This window comes from Nomia melanderi, chromosome 1 (assembly GCF_051020985.1).
Source record: "Nomia melanderi isolate GNS246 chromosome 1, iyNomMela1, whole genome shotgun sequence".
NCBI lineage: Eukaryota > Metazoa > Arthropoda > Insecta > Hymenoptera > Halictidae > Nomia > Nomia melanderi.
The window spans coordinates 16,870,774-16,894,837 of record NC_134999.1 but is presented as its reverse complement, the minus strand read 5'-3'; the positions used below and the strand labels follow the sequence as shown (position 1 = coordinate 16,894,837).

Sequence of the window (24,064 nt, the reverse complement as noted above, 5' to 3'; positions counted from 1 at the left end):
ACACTATATAAAACTATATAAAACGGTATAAAAGAATACAAAAAGGTGTAATACTATATAAAACTATATAAAACCGTATAAAGCAATATAAAAATGTGAAATACTATATAAAGCAATATTAAACTAAATAAAACTGTATAAAACAATATAAAAAGGCGAAATACTGCATAAAACCATTTAAAACTACATAAAACGGTAAAAGACTATATAAAACCGTTTAAAACTGTATAAAAGAATATAAAAACGTGAAATACTATATAAAACAATATTAAAAGGTGAAATACTCTTTGACTCTTGGTTTCTCGGTTTTGTTAACCACTTGCGCTGTAAAGACGTGTTACGCACGTCGAGACGTTTCTATCCGAAAATTCTCAATGATGTCTTTCACATATTGATAATCTGGTCGCATTACACCTATCAGATCACTTCGAAATGTATCACTCTATACAGAATGATCAACCCTTTGCGGACGAAGACTCTTTAAAGTACACAAAGCTTGCAACATTTGAAGATAAATTATACATTGAATGCTTAAACAACAGTAAAAAGGGAACTATACACTGATCACTTGCTATTCAAGTAAATTAAGTCATTCGTCAACTTAGTATTCCAAATATGAACATTTCATCTGATCGAAAAGTCGACATTCGTCCGCAAAGGGTTAACAAACGAAATTAGTGTACATATCAGTGTAAAATAGGTAAAAAAATTCATCGCAGGAGACTTTGCCAAATTTCTGAATTCATTTCCAGTGCAAGTGGTTAATTGAATATGTATATTGGTTGCTTGCTCGGTGGTTAGCTTAGAGAAATGGGAATATGAGTAATTAACATTGAAAATATCAACTTGGTGTACGTATTCAGCTTTTATAGAAATCGATGTTGGAATATGGTAATAAGATATCGTTGAATTTTATAATGGGGGGGCTTCTATAATATCAAATAATTATAGAGAGGGTAGGAGGTATAAATTGTAACAAATGGATAATAACTCTACAATGTCGCTTCCAGCAACACAAGAACAAGTGTTTACGAAATACACTTTCACAAAGAGAACACAGGAGAAATATTGAAAAACCGAATACTAGAAGGTAGACCGGATGTGAAAGTACTAATAGAAATCAAATCGCGGAGAATCTATTAGTCCCGGTGCTTATGTAAATCCCAAATTTCCACTTGGATCAATCTGCACAAACTACCCAAGAATTCAATCTATTAATCAATATTTCAATCGTCAATAATCGAAGAAAATGTGTGTCAGACTGAAAAAAGTTGATCATACTCTCCGAAAATAATCAACGTATCCAAGAAATTATTTATACGACCCAGTGCTAATTTCATCGTCTCGGAAGGCAACCCTGGGCAAGAGGTTAAATGTTAAAGCTGATAGGAATTAATGGCTCCGATCGCGCGGCGCGCATAAAGAGACGAAACGCCGAGCAGCTCGTTAATGTTTAACGGTACCGTGGTTCACCTACGAAACGTGTAATTGGGTCATTCCTCTAGTCGACGGTTCGGTCACGGATTCGTCGAGCCGCGAGCGTATTGCAGCGTGTATTTCTATAGAAGACGGAACATCGGCGCGTACCGACGATCGCTCGTCGGACGACGATGGTCGCTCGACCGGGGCCGGAAGACCCGTTACCCGCAACGGACAGGAAGTCCGCGCCGCCTAAGCCGGGCCGGCGCGGGATTACGCGTGCAGCAGGAAATCTGGCTGGACTAGATGCACGCGAGTTAACCCCTTGCACTCGAGAGTTGACGCTCAGTCACCACTCGATTTGATAGAGGAGAATTATGAAGTCTTGCAGATAATATTAACCCTTAGCACTCCAGATTGCTTTGTAATCTATCAGCAACTGCAACTAATTTTTATAGTATTCATAGCGAAAATTAGAAATGCTATAACATTTCCTCGATCTTTTATTTTCCTTGTTAGTACAAAATTTGGATGTGTGGAAAATTGAATAATTTTAGGGTAGTTTCTTTAAGATTCATTGAAATATTTGATATTATAACTGGTGCAATACTGGAGCCTACAGAGTTCAAAGGGTTAATCCCATTTATTCAGAGGAACAAATGAAATTCTGTAATTCGCGTGCGATAGATAAGAAGCATAATTTTTATAGTATTCCTAGCGAAAATTAGAAATGCTATAACATTTCTTCGATATTTTATTTTCCTTGTTAATACAAAATTTGGATGTGTGAAAAATCGAATAATTTTAGAGTAGTTTCTTTGATTCATTGAAATATTTGATATTATAACTGGTGCAATATTGGAGCCTACAGAGTTCAAAGGTTTAAAACATCGCCGACACGAGACCTTCGACCAGGTGACTGTCGATAATCGAACGGAGCAGGGATAACGGTTCTCCGTGGGGATCTCTCCTCGCTCGCTTCTTCGGCTGGATCGCTCGTACGCAGCGCTGTTTATAGGCGGACTGAAACTGGGGGGACAGGAGTCATTGTCCCCTTCGGCTGTGTTTGTCTCAATTAAATTTGAAACGGTATTTTCAGCGAGGACGATTGGGATAGTGGCTCTTTACGCAGGGGAGTCTACTGTGAGCCGTGAATTGGATTAGGTGACTCGGAGGAATCGTCGCTTGATATGATGTTTGGCTAGGATTTCGTCGATCATTGGAGATATTGGATGTTTGAGGTTTGGAGTCAATAGTCCAGGGGGGATTTAATGGTTTGGTATACATTGAATGAAGTGTGCTGTAATATTGGAATCTGTGATTGATTGTTTCAAGCAAATTTGAAATCGTTGAAAATAGAGTGTGTTTCCGTAATATTGGAATGAACAGTGATGATTGATTGTTGGAAGCAAGTTTGGAATTGTTGAAAATGGAGTGTGTTCCTGTAATATTGGAATGATCAGTGATGATTGATTGTTAGAAGTAAGTTTGGAATCGTTGAAAATGAATATGTGCTGTAATATTGGAATCCGTGATTGATTTTGTTTCAAGAAAGTTTAGAATCGTTGAAAATGGAGTGTGTTGCTGTAATATAGGAATGATCAGTGAAGATTGATTGTTTGAAGCAAGTTTGGTATCGTTGAAAATGAAGTGTGCTGTAATATTGGAATCAGTGATTGATTTTGTTTAAAGCAAGTTTGGAATCGTTGAAAGTGGAGTGTGTTGCTGTAATATTGGAATGATCAGTGATGATTGATTGTTTGAATCAAGTTTGGATAGAGATTCTGAGCAAGGATGATTAGAATAGTAGTTCTTTCTATGGTAGGCCACGTAAATACTGTAGACTACGGAACATGTAAATAAGTGGTTGATCCAGAGGAAATGTGGATCGATATTCATAATGATTGTTGAAATGCATCGAGATCCAGACTAATCAGTCTAGATAATCAAACTTGTAGCCAGTGGTTTTTCATGTGTACAATTTACGAAGGAACACACAGGTAGCCCGCAAGATGATGGATAGATGATGAACAGTAACTGTAGAACGATGCAATTGTCTTATTACTGGACGAATTGAAAAGGAAGAAAATGAGATATGATCGATGAAACGTGTGAAGATTAAGGTCACTTTTCGCGTTGTTTGCAGAAGGAAATTGGAGTCGCTCGCGGCAGGATCGGATAGATTAACCTCGTTTTATCGGCGATGCCCGGCGCAGCGCAACATCATTAAATAATAACTCGCTGTCTACGGAGATTTATCACGCTTCTCGGTTACGCGGCAAGGTATGCAACTGGTGTGCCACAATTCAGCCGCAGAAACCGTAAGGAATTTTATGGGAACCGGTGTACATTCTATACAGACCCGGAACGTTACCTTCCGCGTGTTTTTCATCGTACGAAAAGCAACATGCTCGTACGATTCCACGCGTGAATACCGGCCGGAATCTCGATGCCTTTTATTATTCATTCATTCCCTCCCGTGCACCGTGAACTCCCATTGCGAAACTGTCTTTTCGTCTCGGTGAGGTTTCACTTTCTGTAATTATCCGCCGACGTTTCTGGCCGGCACCGACTGATTGATCTCTCCGCGACGAGAGACGTTACGCAATCTTCTCCCATGAATATTCATCGGAAAGTGGCGTGTAAGGTTCCTTGGCAAATTGACTCATTAGTCCCGAAAATTTCGTCAGGCACGTGGAGAAATGAAATTGATCCTTCAGGTAATTTCGAAGGTTACTCAACAGTAGAGTCTTATGTGGAGGATTTAAGGAAAGAAATGATTGATCTTGATTATACCGATTGCCAGGTGCACGAGGTACTCAAATAATCGAATCTTAGTAATTACTTAATAATAGAATTTTCTGCAGAATATTTAGCTCCTCGTGATGTTTAGTAAAGAAACTTATACCGATTCTCCAGCAAATCCAAGGGACTATCAAATAGAATTCCATAAACTAACCAATAACGCAATTTTATCTGCAATTAGCTCGTCACAGTGAACTTTAGCAGACAAAAGATTCACTTCACTTATAAATACCAATTCTCAAACGAATCAACAAGCTACTTGACCGATCGAATCTTGAAAATTCCCGAATATTACAATTCCGCGTTCAAAATTTCAACTACATTCACCTTTGTCAATTTCCTAGCGAACCGAGTCTTTCAACTTCAATCGAATCTCAGCCTCGGAATATTACAATTCCACGTTCAACATTTAAACAACTACACCCACCTTCGACAACAGAGCCGACTCCGCTCAAACCGATTCTCCAGCGAATCGACGGGACAAACATGGCCGATTAGACGTTCCGCGGCGCGGCCATGCGCGGCAGATGAAGGAACAATGGAGCGTTGCATAAAAGCGACCGTATAACGGCGATGAACTCCTCGACATCGCAGAAATGCAAACACGCTCGGCGATCCGCCGATCCTGCGTCCCCTGTTTTCCGCGGAGACACGTCCCGCGCGATCTCGTGGGTGCGCGACGATGCGTTTCCCACGAGTTCTTGCTCGCCCCGAACCGCGAGAATCGGTTGCGTCACTGCTGTATCCCTCGTAATTAGCCGCGCGCGGTGTCGTCGCCGCGAACGTGCACCCGTGCACGTGCAATCGGCGCCGCGTCCCGTTTACTCGCCGGGACCGCGGATTCTCGTTGAATTTCTCGTCCGCGGACCAGCTTGCGCAACAACCCGTTCCCTCGGATCGTGTCTTAAAAGTCGCTGATCGACGATCCGCGCGCGACACGCATCCCAATGCGACGTTTAATCGCCGGTTCTTGACCGTTCCGGCGATTCTGTTCTTAATTTCGAATCGCGCGGCTGTTCGGCGCTTTCAATTGACCTCTTAACCCCTGTTAGCAGTTGCGAGCGCTTTGGAGCAGGCTTGAGGCGAATCGGATCAGATTTAAAAAAACTAGAAGTTATAACTGAGAATGAATATTTTTGCATAAATTCGTTATTAATATACGTTCCATTTCAATATCGGTAGAAACAATGTTTAATTATGACTTCTGAATATGACATCTATTATACAATGGAACATTAATGGCTTTTACACCCACTACGAAGAGCTCCTAATTATATTAATGACTGAAACAAGGAAAACATTTAACATAGGAACATCACTAGAAGAAAGTATTGGAAACCCAGAGAAGATAGAACAAAGTCTAAGATTTTTGAAAGTGATCGGAATATACAATGATATAATATAAGTAAATAGGAATAAAAATCTGTGTCATAAAATTATTAGCTATGTTACATATGTAGGTTAACTCTAATGAACAACTTGTAAACTCTCTGTTAGTCGCTAATGACTCAAGTGTTGACGCGACTATAAATAAATATAAATAAAAAAAATGTTTAAGTATAAAGTAATATTGATGGTCAAGATGTCGATTCCTATGACAAGATAAGAAATATGGCTAATATTCTTATTTTCATCCGATTTGACATGATCTATATTAAGTAAATATTGATAAAATGGATAAAATTTCAATTAGAAATGTTATTAACTCAGTGGAGAAAGAGTTATCGTTGGTGGCTTCGACACGATTGTTCGATTTTAATATCCGAAGATTCTCAGGAATTAACGATGCAGGAATATTCCGAGATTCCATTGTGTGTAATATATTCATTGCTCCATTCACCTAATATTTTCTACCCATAACTCTCGAAGAACTCGCGATCACGCGAGGAAAACGGGGAGAGGAAAAAAAAGAGAAAGAACCGACCGGCGTGTTCGTTTTTAGGCTGGAAAAGCATATCAGAGAAACGCGCGGCGCGAGTATCACGCGTAGACGGGTAATTGGAGTATATCAAATTAAGCCTGTTGCTATGGGGCATCGCGCTCATTCCGGCCACCGCGGAGCGACTGTAGTATTTGCATCGAGCCCATTAGAATTGGCGAACGGCCGAATAACAAGGCGCACGCGGATTCACGCGAGCCGGCCGTTCCGTAACAGAGGAAATTTCGCAAACGGCGGACAATGGGGGAAAATCAATTTTCCGGAGGTCGAAATGATTCGTTTCATCAAAAACGAAACATCAGTTGATGGATAATACAGGAAGTTCCTTAAAAGAGGTAATAAGTTCGTTAAATAATCAAAGTATTAAGAGAAAATCGAGTAGTACCCATAATAACGATGTTGTTTGAACAACTAATAACAGCAGTAACCCATAATTATAGCGAGCAAACCTACACAAGTCAATTATCAATTTTTTCGTATTACCAAAGGTATACTAGATATTACTAGAAGAATCAGCTTATCTTGAATTCTTCGCTTTTTTAATACTCATTACTAACGGAAATGAAGAAAATCTTAAGCTAACGGCTTGAGTTCGTTTCGAAATGTTGGTCTAACGATCAGTCGTTCGAAAGGAAGAACTTTCCATTAAAGAAGTCGTGAATGGAAAATAATAAAAGAATAAGGAGTTTAAAAAGAATAGAGTTTGGAAATGCGAATTCACGCCAGCGAATGCGTTAACAAGGGAACGCGGCGACGAAGTAAAAGCTAATTAACGGACAGAACGTAGGTTTTCGGTTCATTAATGAGCCGGTGATTGCGTTGCCTCGTTCCGTACGCGAAGATGGTAGAAGCCAGAACGGATCGAGGAGAACGGGGAAGGAAATCGCGAGCTGTAGGTCAGTACTAGAAAGTATTCGGATTTCCTGGCCGCCGGCACGAAACCGTTCGCGCCAGCGCACGCAAAAACCGACCGACGAAGCGGCCCCGACAAAATGGCCGCGGGCGCCGTGAAAACCGGCCGAATTGCCGAACAATCGTTGTTGCTTCATCGGGTTCGTGGAAACGATTTGCTAGGTGCATACTTACAAACGGCGGAAAGAACTTGGTGGAAATGTTCAGGGATTGTGTCAGTTGGGGAAGAAAATTTTATGGCGAGTCGGTGTTGCAGAGCTGGTGCATTCTTTTATATGGAAGTTTTGTGGGTTTCGCAGACTTCGCAGGTTTTATAGGTTTTCGAAGTAGGTTTACCCCCTTGCTTTATGATTTATTTCTCAACTGGGATCGATAGAAATTTGTCATTAATGGTTTATTGAAAAAGAGAAGTTCTAGGTCTATTCTATGTCCATTTTTGCAACGATATAATAATTGATAAGAGAGTAATATTTAATTTGAATTCAAAAGAATTAGGTATTAATGTTTGTTAAATTCTGTTTAAAATTTTCATTAGTCTCGCGCGTTATTGTGAAGCAAGTTAATTCGTGAATGTGATTGTGAGTTTGATTTGTTAAGACTGTTTTGTAGTGATAAATAATAATGAGAGTAATTAATTTATTTTTAATACTCTCCTTATATCATACTGACAAAAGAATTTAGTATTTAAAAATATTAATATGAGTCTACTATTGGTTTCGTAAAATATCAATCCTCAATGAAATGATTTTCTTGCCGACTTAAACCGAGTTAATGGGAACTGAGAAAGTTTATTGACCTCCGAGTGAATGAGTTGTACATTTGAAATCGTATTTTTGAATTTGTATTAGATTAACAGTAAAATATATGGTTCCGAATGATAACGGTTTCCCGGCGACTAACAGGAATGACGGTGATTCCAATGCCTGGCAGTGCATGGTGATTTTAATGCGTGGTAATACCAGCTCCGCCGCGCCGGATCTGTTGAATGTTTAAATCACTGAACCCTGTAGCTGCAACCGCATTGATAAAATATAGAAATTCACTGTACCTTAAATGATTTATTGCTTCAACGCTTCAGCGCGTAATAGGTAGCTCCTCGTTTCTTTAATACAACGTGTTAAGCATTTGATTAACATCGAAACTCCGATATTTCAGTAACGAAGCTAACTAAAATAAAACGTACTAAACGCTAAATATCATTTCAACAAAATCCCAAAACGACTGGTACGAATTAAAATACCGACTTCGCTAGGTAGCCGCCCATGCTCATTCCATGAACGGCCACGCATCGCAGCAAATCATGCAACGGGTCGCCGTTTATCGATTCAACGCGGCTCGCAGCGTATCGTGCGTATCTGCATCCTGCGGGGAAATTTATCTCTCTAGACACTGTGCCAAATAACGGTTCCAACGTAACCAGGAACTGCCGGTAAAACGGTAATTACGATGATACTGGAAACATACTTTCTAACTGGATCTCCGGCGATATAATTTTAAACAGCTGTTGCATTAAACGAATCGCGCGAATCGATCTCGAAAGAGCTCGATAACTCGACGAGGAAAGAAAAAGGGGTATTTGCTGTCCCGGTTTCCGTGATCGTGGAAAAAAAATGATTTTTCTCCTTCACGCACGCTCCGTCCTCTTTTCGAACGAAGAACATTGTATCGCGGCTAATCACTACGGCTAATTGTGAAAGTATATTAACGATGTAATGGTTGAATGAATTATTCGAACTAATTGCCCGGCCGCTAAGGGTCGCTTTTGTTACGTACTTTCCTCCCTGAACACACTTTTGTTTCGTTTTAATGGCGGATACATTAATACCTCGCGCGGATGGACGGCGTTAGTTTTCACTATCTCACGACGTAAAATGCCGGAAGTCGATTTGTGCTTAACGTTCGTTAGATACTGATACTTGTGACACCTATTTTCATTGGTAAACCGGTCGGGACCACCGTTTTATTGTGACCGATCGCCGGGCGTAATCGTTTCGCGTGTTTAAGTTAAGTGCTGGATAATTGTAGTCTCTTTTCGTGAGTGAATGAGGATGGAGATGTTGAAAAAATTGAGGAATTGAGAAATTGAGAAATTGGAAGATTGGAAAATTGAAAACCTGAAAGATTATAAGATAGAAAAATTGGAAGATTGGAAAACTGGAAAAATGAAAGATTATGAAGTAGAAAGATTGGAAGCTTGGAAAATTGAAAACCTGGAAGATTATAAAATAGAAAAATTGTAAGCTTGGAAAATTAAAAAACTGAAAGATTATAAAACAGAAAAATTGTAAGCTTGGGAAATTGAAAACCTGAAACATTATAAAACAGAAAAATTGTAAGCTTCGAAAATTAAAAAACTGAAAGATTATAAAATAAAAAAATTGGAAGCTTGGAAAATTGAAAAATTGGAAAATTACTTTTTCTTAATTGCCTAACTGCACAATTGCTAAAGCTATAAAGATATTAAATATAGAGATTACTTTAAAACTTAACAACCTCAGTTTACACCATAATTGCGATGGAGATTGGATTTTCCTGCGAAACATAAAAATGACTACACTTTGTATATTCTATGCAATGTTTCGTATTGTATGTTTAATAGTTTCAACATATCTATAAGAACCTACATATATATCATCTTAAGTGCTCGGTAGTATCAGCGTTAATGAAAGATTCATGATCCAAATGAAATACAAGACTTTTATTTCTTTCGCGGAAAGATTCCAAGTTAGATAAAGTTTAATCTGCTCGTTAACGAAGCTTACTTCGCTCGGTTTGACACTGAAATGTCGTCGAACCTTACGAATACGGAACGTAGTACCGGTTAGTATTGTCCGTCGACGGTTTCCGGCGCCGTAGATGGACACTGCGACGACTTCCGCTACTCGACGAAATTGGTAATCGATACAATGGCCGCTTCGAGGTTGGTTGTAGCGATTCGAGACACGAAGTCGACGCTGCGTAACCTCATACGGGCGACGACCGGTGCCGCCGAGTTTTTTAATGGAATAATTAAGTGACCTGAAGTCGAGTTTCTAATTATATCATTCAATGAACTTCATAATATTTTTATATCTCACTGCAATTTTACTTAACAGTAAATCAATCAATAAAACCGGTTACATAGTATCAAATTTCCTATATTAAGTAATATGGAATATTAACAAATTAACATTTTCAAAGCGTTACAATTTATTTCAGAATATTTCTACGAAGGCACATATAAATAATCTGAAACTCTTGGTTCTAATGTTCATTTCAATTCGAAAATAATTCGTTTAACACGTTCCGTACCACGGAAACTTCGGTTATATTTTGCTTGTATTGAGTTTTTCAATAAAATAATAAGTTATATTGATTCTTTAACCCTTTGCGGACGAAGATTCTTTGAAATATACGAAACCTGCAGCAAATGAAGTTAAATTTTATATCGATTGCTTAAATAATGGAAAGAAAAGAAATTATACTGATCTCTTGCTGTTTGAGTAATTGAATCGTTTGCTTGCGAGTTACTCTACCAAATATGGAAATTTGATCTCGCCGAAATGTCGACACTCGTCCGCAAAGGGTTAAATAAAATATTAAGTTATATTTAAGTTTCTGGTCATTTTTATATATTTTGATATTGTTTCTTTGTTTTCACTGCATTCTAACGTATACCGCGGACCGTGACCATATATCCATTAAAAATATTTTAATGATAAGCGATATATTTTAATTAAGCGATATACACACATGATACAGTTTTGCTTAGAAACTTCGTTGTTATGGAATACAAATTTGAATCTCTTTGGAATCAGACCTTAACTATCATTACAACAGTGAATAACGACTATTATCCTTTCAACTATAATCTAGATGAAAGTATCATCGAACTCACCGATCTCTCTTAAAGCTTTTACTTAAGACATTAACCCTTTGCTCTCGGATGTTTCTTGCTAGAAATATTTAACATTTCTTTACGAGGCGAAGACGATGTGCTTTGATACTAATTCGAAGAGAAATCACCATTACATTGAGGAACAAAGCTGTTTTATTCCAATGTTTCACGTATGGAGGCATTATACAAAGTTTAACATTAAATATCACATTCTATAGTTTTACTGTGTCAAATTAAATGGTGACTGAGAGTCACCTCTCGAGTGCAAAGGGTTAATATCTTTATGAATGTTAATCGCTGCTTCTTCGATAAAGAATATTTTCAAAACGTCTGTTAACTTTTCCACTTGGATTGTTTTATTGGTCCACGTAGAAACGTTATTTACGCGAAACGGTGATCGAAGCGACGCGGTCTGATCGCGTTCTAGACTTTTAATTGCTGCAAACCTCTTTAGCCGCAATACGCGGCCGCGTGTAGGGACAAGTTACACAACCGTGAATGGATCTTAATTTCATTCTCCCACGGTTGAACGAGCAACCGACAAAAGGAAGACGATTTACTCACTTTCGTTCGCGGATATTGGCGAACACGATCGACGCAGACATCCGGCATCCAGCATATCGATTTCGCGATCCACCGCAAAAATAACCGTATTGGATCTTTCCCGGTGTAACGCGACACCGTGTAGATTGATTATTACGTGTACTTTGTTGCGAGTGTAAATACTTTATGCGGAAGTTTGTCATTCTATCCGTTAATGGGCTTATAAAAGAATCAGATGATCCTTTATTTTGTTTGTTATTCGACTTCAGACAATTATTATCAATTACTCCTTCAGAATAATGATACATAATTATCAATTACTCTTTCAGAATAATAATACATAATTTGTGAACTATAGTGAAATAACAGAAACAATTAACGAATCAAACAAAACAATGAAACTATATTTTCCATTATTCACTTATCTCTTACTACCTTCTAGAAACAAATATAGCTATGAAAAAGAGTATCGACTATCTCAATGCTTACATCTATAAAGAATGTTAAAAAACTTAAAAAACACTAATAAGAAAATCGAGCCAAAAGAAAACAATCTAAAGTGAAGTATCTCCTCCTTAAAGACAATATCAAAACAAGATCAACTCAACTCCAACTCGAAACGTCATCTAACCAACGCGTTCCGAATCCTCCCAAGTCGCAACGCAATCTTCAAATTACCCGAACGAGAAAACTTGAATCCTCGTTTCGCAAAACGCCGCGGCAATCCACATCCTCTGTTCAAAGCGGCATTAGAAAACGCCGTCGTCCAATTCCGAAAGACAATTAACGCGTAACCGTGGGACTAGAAGACCGCGTAGCCCCGATATTACCTCACGACATGCAAATTGAAAAGAATTCACGGGACCGAATCATTTGAATGGCTCATTGTGCTGATTCGCGCATCTCTCCGTGAATGGGAGGACGACCTGGCCTAATTACCCAACGATGTTACCGTAACGCCGCGTAACGAGTCCCTTCTCGGCTCGCGCGAGCGTAAACACCCGATCCCCCATCGGCGTCGCAGGATGTCGTCTAATTTCCGGATACCATTGATCCGTGCAGCGCGTCGTGGTTCGATCGGTTGTTCATCGGCACGATCGTTTTCATCGCACGACTAACGGGACGTAGCTGGTTCGGTTATCGGCTTCGCAAAAACGTGCTCGGCTTAATGACACGGCACCGGCCCCGTAATAAACGTTGCCTCAATTAGAATACCGGCCAGCCACTTCTTCGCGAGTTTATGGGACCACGTGGAAACGCAGTTACCGGTTTCCGTTCCAGCCAGAGAGGGACCCGATCTCTTTTTCGAATCGATCGAGCGGGATCTCTTTCGAACGGGTTCCGAGAGCCCGGATTCTTCGTCGGGATTTGTGGGTCTCTGGGTAGCGGAAGTTGGGATGAGTGATTTGAGATGTTCGGTTGGTGAGCTTGTGACGTGGAAAGAGGAAAGTTTGGTGTTGGGTTTGTGGAGGGGGAATCGAGGACTTGGGGATGGAGGTTTGAGAATTCGGAGGTTTGTTTCGAGTTGGGAAATCTGAAGTTTTAAAGTTTCAAAGTTCCAGAGCTTTGAAGCTTCAAAGCTACAAAGTTTCAAACTTTCGAACTTTTGAACTCTCGAACTTTCGAATTTTCAGAGTTTCGAAGTTTTGAAGTTTCGAAGTTTCAAAGTTTCAAAGCTTCTAAGTTTAGAACTTTCAAAGTTTCAAAGTTTCAAAGCTTCTAAGTTTAGAACTTTCAAAGTTTCAAATTTTAAAACTTTCAAAGCTTTGAAATTTAGAACTTTCATAGTTTCAAAGCGTCAAACTTTAAAACTTTCAATCTTTCAAAGCTTTAAACTTTAGAACTTTCAAAGCTTTAAAATTTCAAAGATTCAAAGCTTTAAACTTTCAAACTTTCAAAGTTACAAAGTTTCAAAGTTTTAAATTTTCAAAGCTGTAAAATGTAGGACTTTCATATTTTCAAAGCTTCAAATTTTCAAACTCTTAATCTTTCAAATCTTCACACCTTAGAACTTCCAAAGCATCAAAACTTCAAAGCTTCAAAGTTTGAAACTTTCAAACTTTCCAAACTACAAACTTTAAAAATTTCAAAGCTTCAATGTTTCAAAGTTTCAATCTCCCAAAGCTGCAAAGCCTGAAACTTTCAAAGTCTGAAAGATTCACGTATATTAAAAGCATTCGAGTATTCACGCGAGTCTGTAGCATTACATTATTAAAAGAGACTCCTTCCAGATGGATATCACGATACAGTCTCCCTTCGTGAGAGCAAGTATAGTTTCCGGTAAAGAGTCGAGTCCCAAGGGCAAAGTTTTTGAATGTGGGTGTACGCTTCAGGTTTTCTTGCCACGGTAAAAAGGAAGTTTGAGGAGACTCGGCTTTGTGCGGTGGCCCCCTCGCTGCATCCCGACGCGACGTGTCCTCGCTATGTTTGCACGCGACAATGCACCTAGCCCTTGCATCTCGCGTGCATTTAATTTCAGTTCGGGATCGGTGTGTGCTCAAAGTAAACGTGAACCTACTACAAACTTCCTCGTTGAGGAGATCCCATCGTAACAGAACACTTGTATCCAACTTGTTCTTTAACTTAAAACTCCAACTAAAACTCGATCCATTTTCACTGATAATTCAATGCTTTCGACATAAAAAATCAACATATTCTTCTAAATTTCAAACAATCCTTCATACTTTTATACATACACAAATGATTCTTAAGATTTATTTCTAAATTCAACACGTTTCATTCGAAACATCCATGTTCATCGTTAATTTATCAGAAGAAAGAGGAATTCTACGTTCACTTTGAAAATCAAATTTTATCGAAAGCGACTCGCAACAATTGCAACGATCAGCTAGATCAACGATCGAGCGAGCGCGATCCTTGCTCAACAGTAGCTCGCCTGGCCGAGTTAATTAGGTAATTACCAAGCGATGTGACAGATAAATTCTCGGCTGAATTCCAGTGCGCAATTATCGTTGCTTGAACTGTGCTACGCGTCCGTAGCACGGTCGATTCGTTTTCCATTGCGTCACGCGGGGCCCGATTAAACGCCTACCACCGTTAATCCTTCCCCAACGAGCTGCACCGTCCATTTTGAATCTTTACGCGCTCGCCTCTTGTCGTAAATAACGCAAAACGACTCGGCAAGGGAAAAAAATAACGACGGATAAAAGATTTACAGGCGTCGTATTATCCGTAAATATCTCGCGCGCGGAGTTCGAAGGACGTTAACCGAACTGCATCGAATAAATTTCGTGCTGTCGAAATGATAAGATTCGACTAATTAGTGGAACGAAGCTTAATCCCCGATTATTAACCTTGAAATTCGTGTTTATTTCAATCTCCTGCACCCAAGAGTTTCTTAACTACAAATATTTGTCGTTTCCTGGTCCAATATCGATGACATTTTTTATATGATATGTTTTTACATTTTTATCATACGAAATATAATATTGAACATCAAACTTTCTGTTGCTGCATTGAACAAAGTGACAATTAAAAAGGTTAATTACAGTGAACAAGAAAATCAAATAAAAATCGCTGATTTATTATTTCTGTGAGTTTAATCTATTCTAGAATCTCTTTCCCTGGGAAAATTAGTGTTCTCATAAAGGATCTTGTTTCCAATATTAAAAATTGTTCAATATTAAAAATTGTTCAATATTAAAAATTGTTCAATACTAAAAAGTGTTCAATATTAAAAATTGTTTAATACTAAAAATTGTTCAACATTAAAAATTGTTCAATATTAAAAATTACTCAATATTAAAAATTGTTCCATATTAACCTTTTGCACTCGAGAGGCGACTCTCAGTCACCATTTGATTTGACGCAGTAAAATTAGAAAATTTAATATTTAATATTGAACTATGTATAATGCATCGTCGCGCGAAATATTGGAGTAAAAAAGCTTTGTCCCTCAATTTACCTGTGATTTCTCTTTGAATTCATTTTAAAAAAACCATCGTCTTTGTCTACTTAGAAAATGTTAAGTATTGCTAACGCAATACTTCCGAGTGCAAACAGTTAAAAATTGTTCATAATTTTCAATATTAAAAATATGAACTGCACCATGCAACAAAAAGTGACTTTACATTCGAAACGTTCCAGAATAAAAACAAAGTAAAAATAACAGAGCAGTATCCACGTAAATATCACTTGGCCAGGAAATCAGATCTACGTGTTCCATTTTTGGAACACGCGGCACGAGACGCGTTAAACTCTAGTTTTAGCACACCGAGAAATGATTGTGTCGTTGGTCAGTGGTTGCTAGTCAAGACAAAGCACGTTAATGCGTCGTCGGCCGGTAGAATGTCAAGTTCTGCAACTTTTACCGGAATTTTCGCTTGGGAACGGAGGATTTACCGTTCGTCCGTGAACGTCGATCGTGCACGTCGCGGTAGACAGATGCCCGGCAGGAAATTCAGGGTCGAGGCTCGAAACGTGTCACTCTTTCCCATACGGTGACCCGTTCATTCGCCTTCCGCCGCTACCGGTTTCCCACGATCGCTGAAAAAAGGATCATACCGCCGGCCCTGACACGCCGCGATATTTCCCCGTCGGGAACCGTCCCACTTTTCTGTGGTATCGGTCGCTTTTTGGCACGCTGACACCGACGCGCAGCTGACGGCAAAAGGAAAGTTCGTTCCGTCAGACGAGGGTCTTCGGAAAGATTCTTTGTTGACCTTCCTTCTTGAAGCATCTTTTTCGTTCGATCGCTTAGAATGTAGTTTTTGTATTGTACTTTATCGTTATGCTAACTTCAATATTAATTCAATGAAATTAGTCGAGTACGATGTTAACACTAGGTTTACGGGACTATTTAACGGATATTGAATTTTTTAAACATTATTTAGTAATAGTTTAAGTAATCTTGATTTGTGCAATTATGGAATACGCGTTGCAATACTCTGGTTTTGAAGCTACAATTTTCGCGATTTATGTAAACGAACACGTGGTTCTCTAGGAATAATAGAATAAAGTATAATAAATGTCCGTGAATCTAATGTCAACAACCTTTTGCACTAGCGAAGTTTTTTCATTGCAAACATTCCTTCGTTTTCTACCGAAACATCAGAAACACTCTTTACATATAATATAAAGAGAGATCTTGTATAAATTGAGGGGCAGAACTATTTGGTTTTAATTAACAAAATTGAATATTGACTAATCCAGCACTGAAATAAAGTGAACAACCTGAAAATCCACGAGAAGAATTAAAAGTAACTACAAGTGAAACAAAAATATCTATTTCCTAAAAATCTTGAACATCTGTTCTTCGAAACTCTGAAACAAAGATATCTCGAAGTTTGTCTCCCAAAAACATGGAACAAAAAATGTTACACACTTGACTCTCGCCCACCGCGTGATTTCATACAGTGAAACTATTAAATTTGATCTTTAATATTGTGGGAATGGATGTATTAGTAACCAATATTTTTACAATTAGTAACCAATTGATTTGATTTTGGTGAAACTATAGAATCTGATATTTAACCCTTTGCACTCGGAAGTTTTTCACTGGAAATGTTTGAACATTTTCTGATGAGATAAAGACGATATTTTGTGAAACTAACTCGAGGAATCACACATGCATTGAGAGACAAAGCTATTTTATTTCAATATTTCTCGAATTGATGCATTATAGAAAGTATAATATTGTGGGAATGGATGTATGTAGTATGAGAATAGATGTATTTGAATGTGAGAATAGATATATTGATGAGTGATGAATGTGTGCAACAGATGAACGACGCGATTGTGTGTGAGCGCGTTTTGAATGAATGCTCAAAGAAATATTCTATACTAAATTGATTTTCTCTATATTGATTTTTATGTTCATAATGTTCGTTCTTTATGAATCTAGAATATTCCAAATATACGTCAAGTTAATGCACGATAATGAAAAAATGTTCTAGAAAGTGTTTGAGTGAGACAAGAGCACTTGTTTGATTTGTAGATTGTCTTACTATCAGTTGTCACGAAACAATTATACTGTTTCAAATAAAATCCTCTTTCTCCGACAATATTATACTATAGCATAATCCATCAATTTGGTAAATATTGAAAGTACGTACTTCTCTTCGAGTTAATTTCCCAAGACATCGTCTCTACCTCATCAGAAGATGTTCGAACGTTTCCAGTGAAGAACTGCCGAGTGCAAAGGGTTAATAAATCCGCGTGCAGCCGTCGAACAGCCGTGTACAGGTGTTCGGCGTGGAAAGAATCATCCGGTCGACGGGTCAACGGGAGATAAAGCGATCCGCTGCTCGGATAGGGGGTAGACTCCAGTCAGTCGAGTGTGTAATTGATCAAGCTGCAAGCGTTGCGCGCTGGAACAGCGTCGGTCTCCGCGTTTCCCGGCACTTTTACGACGACACGGTATCCGCGGGCCATCGAGTTTCACATTTCTCGTGGTTCGTCGACCGATAAACCCGCGGCTGGCACGGCGACCACGTGGACGACGTCGATGAAAGCCGTGTCGCGCGCGAAAGGACAACGGGACGCGAGAGAGGACCGAATGCCGCACATATTATACAGGGTGTGCCCGGATTGCGTCGCGATGCGGTCTGACCACATTGCACTTTTATCCTCGTCCAGTCGTATTTCGTAACTGCTAGAACTTCGAGATTCAATTTTTATCGGCCACGCTAACGCGTTTTTACGCGGGACCATGTCTCTGTCGGGCTTTATCCTTGATCGCGCGATCTTATTGCACTTGGTTGAGCTACGGTCGAACAGGTTGCGGATTTATGCGGAATTACCGAACCCCTGATGTGTAATAGATCATTCTTGCGCGGACTTTTTAGTGTGATTGAATATGTTTGGAATAGTTTGATCTGCTCGAAGATGAGTGGTTTAGTTCTCTAGTTGGTATCGTTTTGAGAGAATGATTCGGTATTAATGAGTTGCGGAGCTATTAGTGGATCTTTGATGAGAATATTTAGTTTTGTTGAGAATAAGTTAGAAGATGTATATGGGAAAGGTAAGTGGTTTTACTGGAAGTTTTTATTTGAGAGCTAAATGGTTGATTCAGACGTTTTTAGAGGTATGTTTGAATCTGAATGTTTAACACTTTGACTGCCACGTCACCCGAATTCGGATGAGATTATATTTTACAGAAACGTGGACATTAATTTCTTTCATGATGTATCGAACGAACCGAATTTTGTTGGATATATGAGATATAAGAAAGATAGTAGAGCAATTATTGAGAAGAATCTTAATTTCTCAGTTTCTGGTTAATATAGAAAACTGTTTCGAGTACATGGGAGTTTTGATGAGTGTTTACGTGGCAAGTCAAAGTGTTAAATTGATTTGATTGGAAATAGCGTGCGATGTTTAATGAAAGTGTAGAGATTAGGAAATTAATGGAATGAGTTGCAGAGGTTTCTACCGTCAGCTGTTAGACGCGACGGACCCGCCACGCGTCGAAATCACCGGGCACCGTCCTCGCCGCTCATTGAAATCACCGAAGCGTCGTCCAACTTAATACGTTCGCATTTTATTACACGAAAACCATTTGCGTTATCGCCGCGAATCTTTTTTCTGGGCGTTACTCAATACTTTCCCTCATAAATATTAAAACTTTGCACCTTTTATCTTATTAACCAACGGAATGAAACATTCTCGTTTGTTCCAGTACAAATTGCTGTCTGTTACACACTTTAAAGCGTTGCTACGTTTTCTCTTTCACTCGCAAGAAAACTGATTCCATGGAAATTCCTTCTTTTTATTCAACAAGTTATACGTACGCGAAATCGCAGTATGATCTGTGAAATTACATTTAAAAACTTAACCCTTTCACCGATAAATCCATTAGTTCGCGTCAATTAAAAGAAAAATTCCCCGTTTCTAAATGTCTGATCCTCGCAACACATTAACTCGAAAAACGAATCTACTATTTCTTTTTCTACACTACGATCACTAATCTTATGCAATTTAAGATATCCTTAATGTTTCGTTCCAAATTCTGTATCAACGTTGTTCGATTCAATTCCAATTCAACGTAAATTTATTCCCAACACTCGAGAATCATTGAAATCATACTTAATACCCTGAACGCCGACTAAATGTCAACTACTAGAAACGGGAGTGTCGGTGGTTATATTAATACATTTTTAAACATCAATGAAACGGAAATTTCTAACTCACGAAAAAGAATAAGGAATTCGATTTTGTCATTTTAGTTTGGATTTTTGTTATACATATCTAAAATGTTACATTAACCCTCTATAGGCTCGTGTGACTTTGAAGTCCCACATCAATATACCAAGTTAAATTGACGTATTTAATTTTTTATTGCAAAACGACAAACGACATTAAATAATTAAGCAACTTAAACTTTTGTACACACAGACGTTTACGTTCAACGTCATTGTAATATCAAAGTTACAAAATATATTCGTTTCAATAAAATTGTTGAAACTATTGAATTTGTGTTCACACGTTGATATTTATTAATTCCATACTGCATAAATTTTGTTATAATCACGAAACAAAATTCGGCCCATAGAGGGTTAATGTAGAATTAGCAATTCAACGGTAGACTAAAAATCGCGCAATGTGTTAATAAACAATGTAATAGTAACAGTGTCAATCAATATAGATATAAACCTTCATCAATTCCAAGAAGATTGAACCTTAAACCTATCCACTTAAAAATAAAATAACACAACCGATCCTTGTCAGAAGAAAAATCGCGTGGCAAGAGGTTAATACTTTCCGTCCATCAACGAGAACCGTTTCGGTAATTCAATAATCGCTTATCACGTTCCAGGGAAAAATGCATGCGAGCCTCTCCCGGATTTACAATGCAGCCAACCGCGGCCAAGTCTGACAGATAGTCCGAATCGCTATCCGGTAGCGCGCGGGGCGTGGTTGTAGTTGCACGGTTCCAAGGAACAGCTATTTTCCCTACGGGCGAGAAACGCTTCGATCGGTAATTGACGCGCTGAAGATCCTGCTGGCGTAAGTAAAAAATTATTTATGTACTAAATAATATACCCCTTACAACTAATAATCTTCGCTATCTTATTAATTCTATTTTCGTGGAATATGGTATTTCATAATTGAATAGCATGCTCCTAATATGTAACTCTTAAATAATTTTGCTCCATTAAAAATATACTTAACACTAGAACTACCGTACCAGTCAAAATGACTGGTTTCGATTTTTTTGTTTAGTAATTATTATCTTCGAAGGATTGAATATTCGAAATGGTTTTGAAAATGAATAGTTTGATTTGAGTACTATAATGAATGCCTGAAGAAACTGAAAATAATCTATCGTTACAATTTTTATAGGAATTATATATTAATCGTATTAAATGCTCGGTAGTTCTAGTGTTAATACTGTTACTCAATAATCTAAACAAATAGTGAATAATATTATTCTAATTGAATCTCTGTAACAGGTCACTTTTAGGATTTCTTTCAAAAGGATAAATTCGAGCATAAATCACATTAAAGCAGTATTACTGATAACAGAAAAATATTTAATATAAAGTCAAAAGAATCAAGTGACATTTATATTTGTTAAACCAAGATTGACAAAATAACAGAACAAATGGTTAAATGTCACGTGTTCAGCAAAAGACTTACTTCGAAGTGACTCTATTTCGATCGATCGCGTGCTAACCAGAAATTATTAGCGCGATTATACTCGTCCCGAATATCTGTTCAATGAACCAGCACGCGTAGATCGTAAAATTCTGCCCGATGGCCGGCATTGATCGCGCAACACCGGAATTTATGCAAGAAATCGGCCCACGGGGAACGCTGCTCGACGCACAACGGCCGCAATGGCGGACGCCGGGCATCGAAATTTGTTACGCGATCGGAATTTCTTAGGACTGCCGCCTCGTCGCGACTCGTCAGCGGGTTAACGGTACCTTAACCAAGTTACGCCTTGATCCGCGTGAATCTGTTGTTAAGTCACGACGCTCGCGGAGAGGATTTTCTGTCGACTGTATCTGAATCGTTCGGCGCCGGTTTTTGCCGCGGATGAAAAACTGGAACGATTTCCAGCGAAAAGCAAAAACATCGATCGTGCAGTTCAGTGTACTGTTTGTAAACACGGAATAACAGGCGCATAGAGCATTCGTTGATTAACGTTCCGCTGGAACCTTCGTACAGCTGTTCGTTTCATTAAAAATTTCTTCTTATTAAGCTGGAATCAGTACTTAATTACCAGTGAATTAGATCGGATTAAACTCGACGCTCAATTAATAGAATAAATTACCGATTGTAATAGTAACCGTTATCGGACTAACCTGGAAATATTGTGTACATATGAAACGAAGCTAAAATTTATAAATTAGAAATTGGAAACTGAAAATCGAAACAAGTAACAAACTATCCTATTCAATGAGTTACTCGATTAATCACTAAATTAATCATTCCATTCGTTACTCTCTTTCCTAATTCTCGTATAAAATCTTACAAACATCTCCGAGCGGAATAATCGAAGTCGAACATTCATTTCTGCAACAAAACGGTCAGTTCTCTAGGTTCGAGTAAATGTTTCCTACGTCCCTGGAGGTTTCCTCGAGCAAAGTGGACCAATAGGAGAGGAGCAACAAAGATCGGCTGGCGAGCGACGTATAAATTGCCTCGGAATTCCGTGGCTCGATACAACAAACCGTAGTCCCGGTTTCCTTGGGTCAGACGTGGGCAACGGGGTACCATTATGGCGAGCCGGTAACAAGAAAGATAGGATTATGCAGGTTTTAGGTTAGGTTGATAGGTAGGTAGGCATGTAGGGAACCGAGATAGCCCGCGTGTAGGTGGATCACCGACGTGGCTAAGGTCTTGATCCCATTTATTACGATTTTGTTCGAGCTTTTAACGTTCCACTCGAGTCCACGAGGCTAATTTCTTTGACAATGGCTCGAGGTTGCGAACCTCGTTCTATTATTAGACGTTACATTCGTTCGACAAGATGAACGGTGACATATGTAGGTATCCACGTCTGCCTGTTCGCGAGTAATGATAAATATTAGAAGAAAAATTGTGGAGCGACGTGGCGCTCGTGGATTCGTTGCAGTGACGATTAGATGTTAATGATTAAACGTCCATTGTATTCGGCGCAAACTTCGGAAAGAATAGGCTCGAGTTATTTATAGGTTCGTTGTGGTCGGCACAATAGATGCTTAATCGTTCACTGTTATGTATTCTCGATTATTGTTAGAGGATTTGTGCCCTAAGAATTTTTATTATTATTATTTCTTTAAGTAGTTAATATTTTATTCGATACTTGGTATTATTGAAGATATTTGCGAAATAACGAACTGATATGGAAGATAATAATTTATATTGTTATTTGAATATGAATTAAAAGGCTATATGCACCATTGAGGTACCATCGTAAAAAGCAATTACTGTAAAACTGCTCTCTCCACAGAAGTAACTCGATTATTAACCAAAACTTTCTTCGAAATTTAATATTGTGTCGTAAAAATAAACAATAATTCTATAGTAAACCTATAGTTTCAATGATCAACGTAAGTTGTTCAAATAGAAAGCAAGGATTTCCCGGGAAACGGACCTTAAAGCGCAGAAACAATTTGATAGCGGGGAAATAATAAACTGGTAAACGGAACAGCAACGTGCAACGCGGTTTTCACGCTCCCGAGTAATTTTCGCGATTTTTCATAGGCCATTACCGGTTCACGTGGCCACGGAACGCGGATCGCCGTGGGCACACCGCGGATTTCGTTATTCGAGGAACGAGCTTTCTCTTCCATAAATTTCTGCTCCGCCATTCTTACATGGCCCCGGTGTCGCCGGTTTCACGTTTGCGTCTCTATGCGCGCAATAAAAGCACTCTGCAACTTCGTGTTCGAAAGCGAAAGTACGATTTCGTGCGAGCAGAAAACGGTTCCATGTTACAGAAGATTTTTCCGTACACAACTCTGTTTTCCGATCTCGATTTAACATTATATACCGAGCGTTCGATCCTATTAATATGCAAACGATCCTTTTAAACATCGTAACAGATTTTCTCGGTTTCTTCGTACGTTCATTGGAGTATTTGAGTGAATCTATTTTTAAAATCACTTTAAATATCCGACATGCTTAAGATATCAATAATCGCGGTATAGGAAAACCGAAAGTGTTAATGGGAATTATTTTTCTTTGATTTCACTCGAATTAGAAAAGGATTGATTCTATTTTCACGCGATTTGCTTTGATTCGAGTCATGTAAATTGTAACTTGAACTTCAGTATGGTTTATTGTATTATTCTGTTGATTTCTTAGGTCAGGAGCTAATCTCTATTTTTCTGTAGAAAAACAGAATTGAGCGTACTCTGATATCGCGCAGGAATTTCCACTGAGCGGAGGCAAAAGGAAGAATCTTCGGTTTCACGTTGTTTAGGTTGGATTTCTAAGGCCGCGGATTTCTGTTACGCGTTTGCACGCGTGAATGTATGCGACAGCTCACTGAGCAGAACGAAAATCGCATAAATTCTGCGGCCAGGAGAAGCCGAAGGGAACAAAGTACCGTTTAGCATCGCTCGAAATAGAACAAAAGGAAACGATAAATACGTTCGGCCGGCTGTCCTGATGTA

At 38.7% G+C, this 24,064-nt stretch overlaps 1 protein-coding gene across 5 annotated transcripts in view; it reads right to left on the bottom strand.

The window, feature by feature from the left end:
- The window catches only part of uif (sushi, von Willebrand factor type A, EGF and pentraxin domain-containing protein uif), a 61,017-nt gene that overhangs the window by 34,948 nt on the left and 2,005 nt on the right, over positions 1-24,064 (bottom strand). The window lies entirely within an intron of this gene.